The sequence below is a fragment of the Erpetoichthys calabaricus genome, chromosome 7, assembly GCF_900747795.2.
Source record: "Erpetoichthys calabaricus chromosome 7, fErpCal1.3, whole genome shotgun sequence".
Classification (NCBI taxonomy): Eukaryota; Metazoa; Chordata; class Cladistia; order Polypteriformes; family Polypteridae; genus Erpetoichthys; species Erpetoichthys calabaricus.
The window spans coordinates 46,195,252-46,207,425 of record NC_041400.2 but is presented as its reverse complement, the minus strand read 5'-3'; the positions used below and the strand labels follow the sequence as shown (position 1 = coordinate 46,207,425).

At 38.6% G+C, this 12,174-nt stretch overlaps 1 protein-coding gene across 3 annotated transcripts in view; it reads left to right on the top strand.

Moving 5' to 3' along the window:
* Positions 1–12,174, top strand: part of LOC114654091 (lysine-specific demethylase 4C-like) — a 980,420-nt gene that overhangs the window by 21,568 nt on the left and 946,678 nt on the right. The window lies entirely within an intron of this gene.

The following is a 12,174-nucleotide window of genomic DNA, read 5'->3' as shown; positions in this document are numbered from 1 at the left end:
TATTTTTTTACGATTGTTTTCATTTAACCATGGAATATTTCTGAATAGCTCTTTTAATGCTAACATTACTTATTTCAAATCCAAAGCCAGCAATTGTGTGTGTGTTTCTTTTTTTTCCCCCCTATAAGTGCAGCCAAACATGACACAAGTAGAAAGGTATTGAATGTAATCTACATAGATAAAAGTGGACCTGGGAAGAAGAATTAACTACATAAGACCATCCCTTCAATGTCTGTTGGGGGTACCGCCTCACCCTTCTTTCAGGAGCTTTCTGCTTTTACATTCTCTGCAATCTCAAATATTAAAGCATCCCATATTAGAATGTTCTATGCATTTTTAATTCAGTTTATTCTTTTGAAACACACTAACACAGCCTCAGTGGTAAATCAGTAATTATCTGCACTTTAGTGGAAATTTTGTTTGGTTGTCAGCTTTCCTTGCGCACATGTGGAAATGATCTTCGGCAGAATCATAATACAAATTTGCTCAATGTTGTTGTTGGTACAGAATGTGGATGGGCGTCCTGCTTCTTCTTTGAGCTTAACACTTGTCCAACCATATTTGAATTTCTCAGTCCATTCATAAACACTCCACCACGGTAAAACACTGTCTGCATATTGTGCAAAAAGCCTTCTTTGGGTTTCGGCCCCTAGTACACCTTTAGCCCATAAAAAAAACGGGTCACTGCTCTGTTCTCTTCTTTGGTACAAAAAACCAGCAGAGTGGCCATGTTTACTCCTAAAAACAACAGGAGAAAGTGGCAGATCAGTGTTGAAACCTTTCCCCCTGTGAACAGATGGGGAATGCTATACAACCAACCCAAACAAAATTATCATAAAAGTATGGACTTACCCTAGTATAATGTGGCCAGTGGAGAGCCCTCAACCATGAAAACATGTCAATAATCACAGATAAAAAAAAAAATGCATTTTTTTAAATTATGCACTATTTATTTTAAGTTAAGGGATAAAGTAACAAGATATGAAACACAAAATTAAGTTGATAGCCACACTGGGACTAATTAAACACAATTTAGGTCCCTGTCTGTGAGGCAGTGTGCATGTTGCACTTTCTCACTACAGAAATATATAATACAGCCTTGTTGCTTACCTTCCCATTTTCACTGTAGTAATATAGCACTGACCTCACTTCCTTCCACCAGCTGGACCCTTGCCTTTCACCCACTTGACTGCAGGTCCTCCTATCCGGCGGCCAGAACAGTTTTTAAGCTACTGCCCCATAACTACTTTTGGTGTCAGGATTGCTCAATAAAACTACTGTTCACGAGTAACCTTGCAGGGGCCTGCATAACAGCAGTGGCCAAGGTCCTCACATAAGTTAAGGTGCCTCATCGTTGCCAGCTGACAACCTGCAGAACACACACCCTGCTACAGTATTATTCCTGTACTAATCCATCTCTTTGAATCTGTCTTTTCGAGGAATCTTATTTTATTTATTATCCTGACGCTGTTGCCAGGACAAGTTAAAGCTGACCTTGTATCCAAGATAACATAAGTATAATTTTGGCCTTGGCTGCACTTGGAAATTTTCAAAGCAAAGAATAACCATTTGATTTGTATAGAAGATGTCTGAAAATAGGTGCATCATATCACCAGGTACAACTACAGATGTACTTTAATTGGATTTTAACACAAATATGTAAACAGTAATTTATTTTGAACATTTGACTTGATAGAAGTTCTTATAATCCAAATGTAGTTTTTAACTACGTACAGTATGTACTCCAAGGAATTGTATATTCCTCTAAAGCTGGAATCCATCCATAGAATTTTTTGTACTATTCTGTAATAGTTGTCCTTCACACTCTCACTCCATCCTCTTGTACTGGAAAGGATTATGGTATCAACACGGCATGATGGCCAGCCCAGACCACACAATTCCTAGCAACAATTTTGAGCTCCATATGAGGGAATTTCCAGGACCTTTTTGGTGTTCAGTCACTCTTCTTTACCCATCAAACAATCCAAGCCTTTCGTTTTCTCCACTACAGTATTCCCCATTTATTGATTACAGAATGAACCAGAGTGCTTATGTACATCTGGTTTATACCTTTTGCTTGTGTTTTTGGTTTTAGTAGTACTCACCAATAGCGGAATTTGATGAATGTATGCAGCATATCTTATATTGGTACAAAGAACCAGAGAATGTCGACGTTAATAAAAGGACCAGTGCTAGTTGGATGAAAAATGGAATGATTTTATTACTACATGCATTACAAAATACACTCCAATAGATGGTGCAGTCATACAAACGTTAATGCTGAATATGATGAGGTCTACGTTGATTACTGTATGTATGTTTCATCCCCTGTCCTAGATGAGTAGCATATCTAGTGCTGTACAGAAGAAAAAGAAGTTGAAGAAGATGATGAATTTTGATACCTTGACAGCACCCTTACTAAAGATGTTGGAAGATTAGCAGATGTGTTGAAAAGTCCAACCAAGCCTTCTGAACTTTGAAAGAGATACAGAAACCATCACAATTAGCTTTATCCACAAAAGTATAAATTTTAATACTAATGTAATCAACAGATGTGAAACTTGAAAATCCACAGAAGTAATCCTTAACAGGTTACAACCAGGAAAGGCTAGAAAAAAAAAGTGAATTGTTAGAAAGATATGCAATTTGAAGTGGATTGGACGCATTCTTAAAGGAAGAAATCAGATTCCAAATGAAAATATTGAATGGAACCCACAAGGTAATTGCAAAGGAGGAAGACTACATATAACCTGGAAAAAAATAGCTAAAGAAGTGGAGGAAGCAGAAAAATACTGGAATGAAATAAATTCATTGACAAAAAACTGAATCTGGTGAAGGAGTTTTGTACATGCCTTATGTGGAGAAGAGGGTGAAAGACCTCCAAAAAATGGTTTTTGGCCATCTGGTCTGCAGATCCACCACCTCTTGCCTTACTGTTATGTCTCACAAAGTGTATAATTCTATGGCTGGCTCCCTATTTTCCCTCTAAGCTACGTAGCACCCTAAATAATGACCACTTCTTAACTGCTGTGCAGCTGTTGTCCTACCACTCACTCCAACTCCCACACAGCTTGAAAGTGCCCTACAACTGTGCTCCTGAAACTCCACTGGACTGCCCCAACAATTCATCGTTCATATGGGGCTACTTCACGGCAATTGATATATCATGGAGGGAAAACAACCCTCTGCTTGTCGTTTATATGTTTGTGCTTCTCAGTGATCAATCTATTCTTCATGGGCACAGTGTTGTCTAGTGTTGCTTGTAATTCTAAGTGGAATTCAAGAAAAAAAATTGATTGTAAATGGAAAGTACCAGCTCATCTTTTATTTACACCCTCTTACCAGTAAAAAACAGGGAACACTGTGCATTGCCTCCATATGTACGTGATAAACAAAAGGCGTACATCCTGTAATGCTTGTTTTTGGCAATTTCTAAATCATTATTACCCTATTGTATTCCTACGGGTTTTTACACATAAGTACAGATGACCTCAGTTTGGTTTTGCTGTAAATCGGTGTGTGACTGTATAATCTGAAATTATACACAATTAAAAATTAGTGTAAAAAGTCTAAATTATAATGGCTATGGTACATACACAATGAGAAATACTCCACAGCTTCTCAGTGCATGTCTGCTGAGACCATCTCCTTCTAACAGAAATAATAACATACATATATCAAGAAATAAATGCTGCCAACATATAACACCATGAAAACATTATAATTAGCTTTATCCACAAAAGTGTAAGTTTTAATACTATTGTAATCAGCATATTGTAACATGAATATGAAACTTGAAAATCCACCAAAGTGTTCATTAATAGGCAACAACTGCCTGTTAATAGCGACCAGCTGGCCTAGGTCATTCTGATTTTAGTGATGCAGAATCTGATTACCATTGGACCTAACTATTTGATTTGCTCATTTCTGTCTTCTGACTGTAGCTCTCTAGAGATTTCTTTTTCTCCTATGGCCCATCGTAGGAGTTTTTTGCTTTCCTCTTCTCTGTGGTCAAACAATCACATTCAAGAATCAAGAACTTCATCTACACCCTAAACCAACTGAAACCACCATGTACTGTTTTATTTGCTTTTGTAGGGAGAGCGCTGGATGCATAAGAATAATAATACTTCATTACATTGATATACCGGTGTTTTCAGTATTCAAAGCGCTATCCACACAGGGAGGAACCAGGAAGCGAACCCAAAATATTCCACAGTTTCCTTACTGCAAAGCAGCAACACTACCACTGCGCTACAAGGGAGTTAAAGAATGCACCGAGCTCGATTTTGTTTTCACTTCTGTTTACAGTGATCGGGTCGTAGCGTGCATTATTGCAATGTTACTTTTCTTGGTGCCTTATTACATTACGATGTTTCACATGTTCATTTTTTCCCTGTGCTTAAAAGACAATAAAAAAGTGTTTCTCAACTGTGACTCTGGAACAAATCAGTACGCAAGCTATATTAAGCATCAACAACGAAGACTCGCTACACCTTAATGAACAAGTGCTGAAACTTACCCCTACCGACAAAGTAATTTTCACCAGCGTGGCCTCTATCGTCACAGATGATCCCGCTTTCAGTCACGGACAATTGTATGTTGCTCTCTCCAGAGGTCCATCTTTTCATTCACTCACAGTGGAATCCACGAACCCACCCCATTTGGACAACTGTGTCGTTCAGGAAGTGTTCACCCATCAATACATAATTATGCGGCGTATGTTACGCCGCGGGTTGGCTAGTAAGAAATACTCCACAACTCTCAATCCATGTCTGCTGGGACCATCTCCTTCCTCTGAATATAAAGGTGGAGGGCAGGCTCAGGAGCAGTGATGTCATGGTGGCATCGCCTCTTGGTGTTCCACCCACAGAATACAAGGAATGTAGCTTAAAGGCACAAATACATAAAGCATAACTACTCAGTAATATAAAATTAATAAACCTTATTTAATAACCGAGAACAATACTTCAAAACTAACAGAAATAATACATAGATACATATGCCAGGGAACAAATGCTGGCTAAATACAATACTATGCTCCTATATAGTTCCATGCCAAAATTTGGATATCACTGACCAAATTACATATTTTATTGACATTTAAAATAAAGTAAATAGTAAATACAACTGACTAACAAAAAATTGAAATATTAATAATGTATTTGCTGATCTGTAATTTGCAAAAGTTTGTGCATCTTTTCAATTGTAAGCTCTCAGAACTTGTTAGGGTGTTAATCTTAACTGGCTTAGCTCATTAGGTTATTAGTCTGTTCAAGTAGTGTAATTAGGAATTGCCAACTGATGACAGTTCTAGAGTTTAATAAGTTCTTTGACTCTTGAAACATTGTGCAGCACTCAACAACCACAAACTCTTCTAAGCAACTGACTGAGGATCTGAAAATTAACAATGTTTGCAAATCAGGGGAAGGCAATAAAAGATATAAAAGCTCTTCCAGCTAGCAATTTCCAGAGTCAGAAATGTTAGTAAGGAATGACAATTAAGGGAAACCATGGAGGTCAAGACAAGATCTGCAAAACCTAGAAAGCTGAACAGCTTGTTTATTTTTCAGTAACACATAGCAAAACCTTGTGATGGAAATGGGCCTCGGTGAGCCCCAAACCCTAATACGAACACACAGAGAGTCCCAGGTTCACATAATGGATGGTTTATTCACCGTAAAAATCTCCAAAATGTTGTAAATGCAAAGCATAAGTAATTTCTTTCTCTCTCTCTCTCTACAATGTCTCTCCTCTCTTCTCACTACTACACTGCCCTACTCATCCACCAGTAGAGTGTTGCTCCACGTCCTCCCAGCTCCAACTACTCTGGATAAGGGAGTGTGGTCCTTTTAATTGAGGACCCGAGAGTACTTCCAGTGCCAGGGCCACTGCCCAATGGAAGAACTTCCGGGTCATATGAAAGTCCGATTTTCTGGGGAGTGCATCTCCCTGCAGTGCCCCCTTGTGGCACCTACGGACCCCAGCAGGGCTGTGTTGCCAGACTACAACTCCAGGCACTCCCTGCTAGTTCACAAATGGGTGCCGATATGGAAGGCTGCTGCCATCTAGTGCCTGGGGGCGGCAAAAACATCCCCCAGAGACGCTCATTCCCTGTTCTCTTCTTCTGTTGTGGCCAGGGAAGGTATGAAGTCTAGGTCCAGTCAGGACGCCTGTCCATTTTTTTGGGGCTTCCAGCCCGGGTAAGGAACTGTTCATTCTGACTGGGATGTTCATCCATCCATTAGATCTGCCTAGTACAGGTACGACCGCCTTCTCTTTCTTGAACGGAATGACTTTATATTTCCACAAGGCCTCCCATCCGGGTAGTCTTCTGGACTCCTGGCTAGGGTGTTCGTCTATCCTATGTGCCTCTTATAATCTCCACATGACTGCAAGGGACCTGTAGGCAGTTATAGATGTGAAAGGAGTGGTGTTGCATCTTCTCTACAGCATTCCTTACACAAAAATAGCCTTCATGGAAGAATGAAGGAAGCCTTACCTGCAATTTCATCACAATAAACAACTTCTGTATAAAATGGAGGCATCCAAATTCTTTGAACAGATTATTTAAAAAATTAACTCTGTCCTCAATGACAAAATGTTTGTTTGGAGGAAAAAAAAGGCATAGCTTTGGAAGAAACGAACACCTTGCCAACTTAGAGTATGGTGTGAATCTATTATGCTTTTGTGTTGTGTGGCAGCTAATGGCACAGGAAACACTGTATGAGTATGGGCAGAATGGATTCCATTAAATATCAACAAATCAACCAGAATAGTCTTGTATAGTTTGTCAGGAAACTGAAGCTGGATATACAAATGGCTTCCACACCAAGACAGTGATCCAAAACCCATTTTGAAATCTACAAGGAAGAACCTCAAGAAACAAAGCAATACCAGGGCATTGGTGACAGACCTCATAATCATTACTTTCAATAATTGGATTTGAAATCTGGGTGCTGCCTGTGTTTTGGTCTATTTTCCTTGTGGTTGTGTGGTCTTTTCTGTAATTTCCTCCCACACCTGAAAGGTATGTGGTATGCCAATTGGTAACTCTAAAATGGCCGTATGTGCTTGAGTACAAGAGGCTGACACCTGTTTGACGCACAGGGCTGCAGGCTTTGTCTACCCCAGACCTTGCATTGTTCAGAAAATGTATGCAAGATGTACAAAGAATATCAGGCAGTATTTCTTATACAGTTTTTTATTGTTTATGTGAAATTTGCCATTTTGTATGTTTCTAATGTGGCAGTCTGTATGGAAGAAAGGTGTTTAATTAAATGGGTAAATCTGCCTTAAACAGGTCATTGGTTGGTGTAAAAAAGTAAAAGTTACAGTGAAATCCTGGTTTAAAATAAAAATGAAATTTATTTATAAAGCACATTTAAAAACAATCACGGTTGAACCAAAGTGCTGAACAGGTATGACATATAATTAAACATCCCAAAGATACATTTATTAAAAATATTACAATTAAATAAGTACATTTTTAAGAGCATTTATTTAAGCATTTACTTGCCTGATACTGTATGTGATTCATTATTTGTCATAGATTGCCATCTAGTGGTAAAGATGCCACAATGTATTAAGTTCATCCATAGCTAAGTAAATGATGGACGAATAAATGATAAGTTTAAATTTTTTTATTTTATAAAAATTAAAATATTTAATGTATTTTACTATTTCAAAATGATAAAAATGATTTTTATGAAATATTTGTATTAATAATGTTTGCGTTTGAGAAGTTCTTTAGATTCTCAGTGGAGTTTTCATTTGACCCTCACCCACAATAAAACAGACCTGTTGTTAATTTGATTGGCAACTCTGAAGGAAGTGTTTGGCAGACACCTACCTGTTAATGAGTAAGACGTCCCAGATCATCATGTTCTCCTTTAATTTCACCATATTTGGTACACCTAACAATACTACTACTGCATGGAGGTATTCCACTTTTGCAAAATGTTAATAAAGTTCAGGCAGTGTTTTTTTATGTTTTTAGTGTATAAAAGCTGCTCTTTGAAAATTTTAGATTACTTTTATGCCCTTAAGAGAAATCCATCCATCCATCCATCTATTTTCCAACCCGCTGAATCTGAACACAGGGTCACGGGGGTCTGCTGGAGCCAATCCCAGCCAACACAGGGCACAAGGCAGGAACCAATCCCAGGCAGGCTGCCAACCCACTGCAGGACACACACAAACACACCCACACAATAAAGCACACACTAGGGCCAATTTAGAATCACCAATCCACCTAACCTGCATGTCTTTGGACTGTGGGAGGAAACCGGAGCGCCTGGAAGAAACCCACGCAGACAGGGGGAGAACATGCAAACTTCATGCAGGGAGGACCCGAGAAGCGAACCCAGGTCCCCAGATCTCCCAACTGCGAGGCAGCAACGCTACCCACTGTGCCACCGTGCCGCCCCCTTAAGAGAAATGTCTGGGATTAGCTCATCTCGTCCTTTAGTGCAATTCTGTGTTGGCTAAGCATTCACCCTCTCTTAACTTGTTACTTGTATTCCTAGAAATAACCCAGACATTATATTCATGCTTTACACTGATAAGTGAAAACATTATGCTTGACTTTTAAAGATACACACACACACACACACACATACATCCCTGGAAGGCTCTTCTTCCATCTTCCCGGGTGTGGCGGAAGTGAATGTTTCCCGGGCTCCATGAGGCTTGGGGCGCCCCCTGACGGTGGCCACAGGCCCCAACGGGCTTGAGCCTCCTTCCTCCTCTCCCGCAGTTCTCTCCAAATCCAGGGCATTTGCCCCCTCGTGGCCCGGAGGACGTAAACGCCACCTCCCGGTCCTTCCAAACATCCCGACTGGGTCTGTCCCCCAGCCTCCTGTGACTATATATATATATGGAAGAGAAGGTCTGTATAAAAAATCCTGCAGAGAAACAGTAGGGCATCGAGACGTGATCCTCACGTTAAGATCACGGAAGACACTTAAAAGACCCACGAGACTAAAGAGATTGGCCACGGAGCGTCTTGCGGGGACCTTAAACATGAGACTTTGTGCCAAGAGATTGACCCAGGACTGTCTCGTGATGACGTAGAAAATGAGATTCTTGCAAGACACGTCCTACTTACAACCAAATAAGAGCACGGGCAGCAACACACTCAGTCGTGTTTTGGCTTTGAGCACACACACATCCAGGGCTCTCAGTGAATATTAAGCATATAAGGACAATACTTTATAGATGAAACGTAGATGACTAAGCAAAGAAGAAAGCAGCATGGAGAAAGGAGACTCAAAATCGTTGGAGAGACAAAAAAGAAAAAGAATAATCTAGGTGCAAATTCAGAAAATAAGGAAAGTAATTATCAGCCCGGAACAAGTGGAATAAAAAAAAAAAAAGTACGTCCAATCCGGACGTTGGCGCTATACACATGCAGAGCAGGTTAGGGAATATGAAAGCAATGGAATTCGAAAGGCTCAAAAAAAAAAAAAAAAAAAAGTTGGCGCAATACACATGTGGAGAAAGTTAAAGAATATGAAAGTAGGAAAATTAGAAAGTATAAAAAAAAAGAAAGTAAAGATCGCAGTAGCGCAAACAAACAGAAATTATTACTTAAAAAGGGAAAATAATCACCACGGACCAGGTGTCATTGAAACAAAAGCAGAATAAAGTGAGGTCAGAAATAAAAGACAGAGTAGAAAAAAAAGTAAAACATCATAAAGAGGTTAAAAAATAAAGGGGGCCAAACACATGCAGAGCAGGTTAGAGATAATGAAAACTGGAATTCAAAAGCCTCAAAAAAGAAAAGTAGGCGCAAAACACATGCAGAGCAAGATACAGAATATTAAAGCAGAAAAAAATGACAGTGTTAAAACAAAGACAGTAAACATCGCATTAGCGCAAAGAAAGAGAAATTTTTACTCGGAGAAATAGTGAAAAGGTGAATAGAGATTGAATATATGGACATAGGTGATATTTCAGAAGTATGTAAATATTGTAAGGCTTTGAAGTTTAAGTCACAGAATTTCAAAAACGGAATTTACCTCACATGCATTTATTGGTTACTTTACAAAAAAAAATTATTAACTGCTGATGATGTAGATCGTTTTGTCTGTGCTGAAATTCCAAACAGAGAAACCTCTCCTGAATTATGGTGCAAAGTCATTAAACACATGTCTCACTGACCTCATTAAAAAGATTCAGCATATTGGGATTTGAAAGATTCCAAATATTGTTTTTACAGAAGTTCTGAAATAAAAGTGAAACTAATGAAATAGCAACAATTCAAAGAAAAAAAAATCTTAAAAGTGCGTATCCGGAAAAACAAAAACGGGGGGTTGGCGAGCGAAGCAAGCAGGGGGCAAAGCCCCCTAGTATATGTGTATGTATATATAAAGGCCAGGAAAAGTTAATGCGTTAAGTTTTGTGATCAATGTGGCCTGTTTGACGCCTGCAGCAAGGCGATCGCATCAGGCAGTGCTTTGGTCAGGGCAGCATTTTCATTTTTATATACTACCTTTAAAAATGGCCTAGTGTAATGCTAGAGAAAAGTTGCTAAGGTAAAAACTGCTTTCTAAGATCAAATCAAAGTCATATCACATAAGTGCTAAATAAATTATCTTTGAGTGGCACTAAAACCGTAATAAGTCTGTAGTACCTCTGTATTTAACTCACCAGTCTGCCAGTCAGATTACAGTGCTGACTGTAATCCATTGACAAAAGGCTATAGCTCGGATTGGTAATATTAACCTCTTTAGCATTAATCTCGAATATCAAACTGTATAGACACAGCTCGTGCAAGACCTGAGGATTACTTGTTCTGAAAAAGTGCCAGCAATGTTAGTACCGAGTGTTACTTGAGCAACGGTATAGGCATGTCTTGTGTAAGTGTCAGGCCGAGTGTAACCTGGGGAACAGTGTAGACACGTCTCCTTCTAATGGCATCTTGTAAGAAACACCTTTCATCGTCAGTGATGACGAGATGAATCTGTCTTTAGGCAGTGAAAATAAATTGGTCAATGAAACCGAAAGTGATGTGCAGTGTTCTGTTCATATTATTATTATTATTATTATTATTATTGTTTTTATTATTTGTATCATTTTCTACACTTCTGACTTTGTACTTTTAGTATTTGCACATTTTACAGTAGAAAGATTACAATTAATACAAAAGACATTTTTTAAGCCAAAATAGGCAACACTTTTTAGAACTTTTAACATTAATTTGACCTACTCTTCCTCGTACTCTTCCTAATATCCCTTCTCCAGACCGCATCTGCCATAGCAGTGATTCAAAGCAGCTGGTGTTCATCTAATCTGGGAGGTAAAGCAGGACTCAGTATTATGTTGTGACTCCTGTCTTGTGTGCTTGAATGCTAAAGCATATTTATAGAACAAATATGAAAATACAGAATGAAAATAAGACATTAGACGAAGATGAAGGCACGATTCCGAATGCTTTTGCCTGGTCATTTTTTCTTCATCCCGGAATCAAATTTTTCCGGATTATTAATGTTTCTTTCAGCGTAAACTGATGCCATTTCTCAGGGTGGTTTTTTTTTTCCACTATAAAGAATACTTTGAGAACCACTATGAAACTTGAACAGTATCTGCATATGTCAAAACTATCCATACGGACTCTAGGTGGAGCACTGACTCTGAATTCAGCTATATGTATGATATTGCGTCTGCGCTGTCTCTGAACCTCGCTGAGACTTTCCGAGACCGCATATTTTGCAACGGACTTTCTCTTTCTTTGAAACAGCCTGTTGCAGGGTTCCCAAGACTTGGCATGGAAAGTGTAGGTTCGGCATTAAGTATTTTTTGCATCGCATTATTATATTCTGTGGCAATTTTTGGTCAGAAAAACATTTGTTATACTGAAATTTACATTTTGCTGAAACAAAATTTGCTTAACGTGACATAGAATTTTTGTTTCGGCCTACAAAAAGTATTCATTATTCTGAAAATTTTGTTACTTTTGTATTCATTATAACAGAATTTGACCTGTATATTGTTGAGATCCATTTATGTTAATCAGTTTGAAATTGCTGTGTAATACTGTATGTTTAAATTTATCTATATATTTTTGTATGTACATTATGAAATGAGTAATTTGTAACGTTTGTAATTGTATATTAACTATGAAATTGCTACAGTGTCACTGAGCCTGCACTTAGTCAAGAGTGCCATACA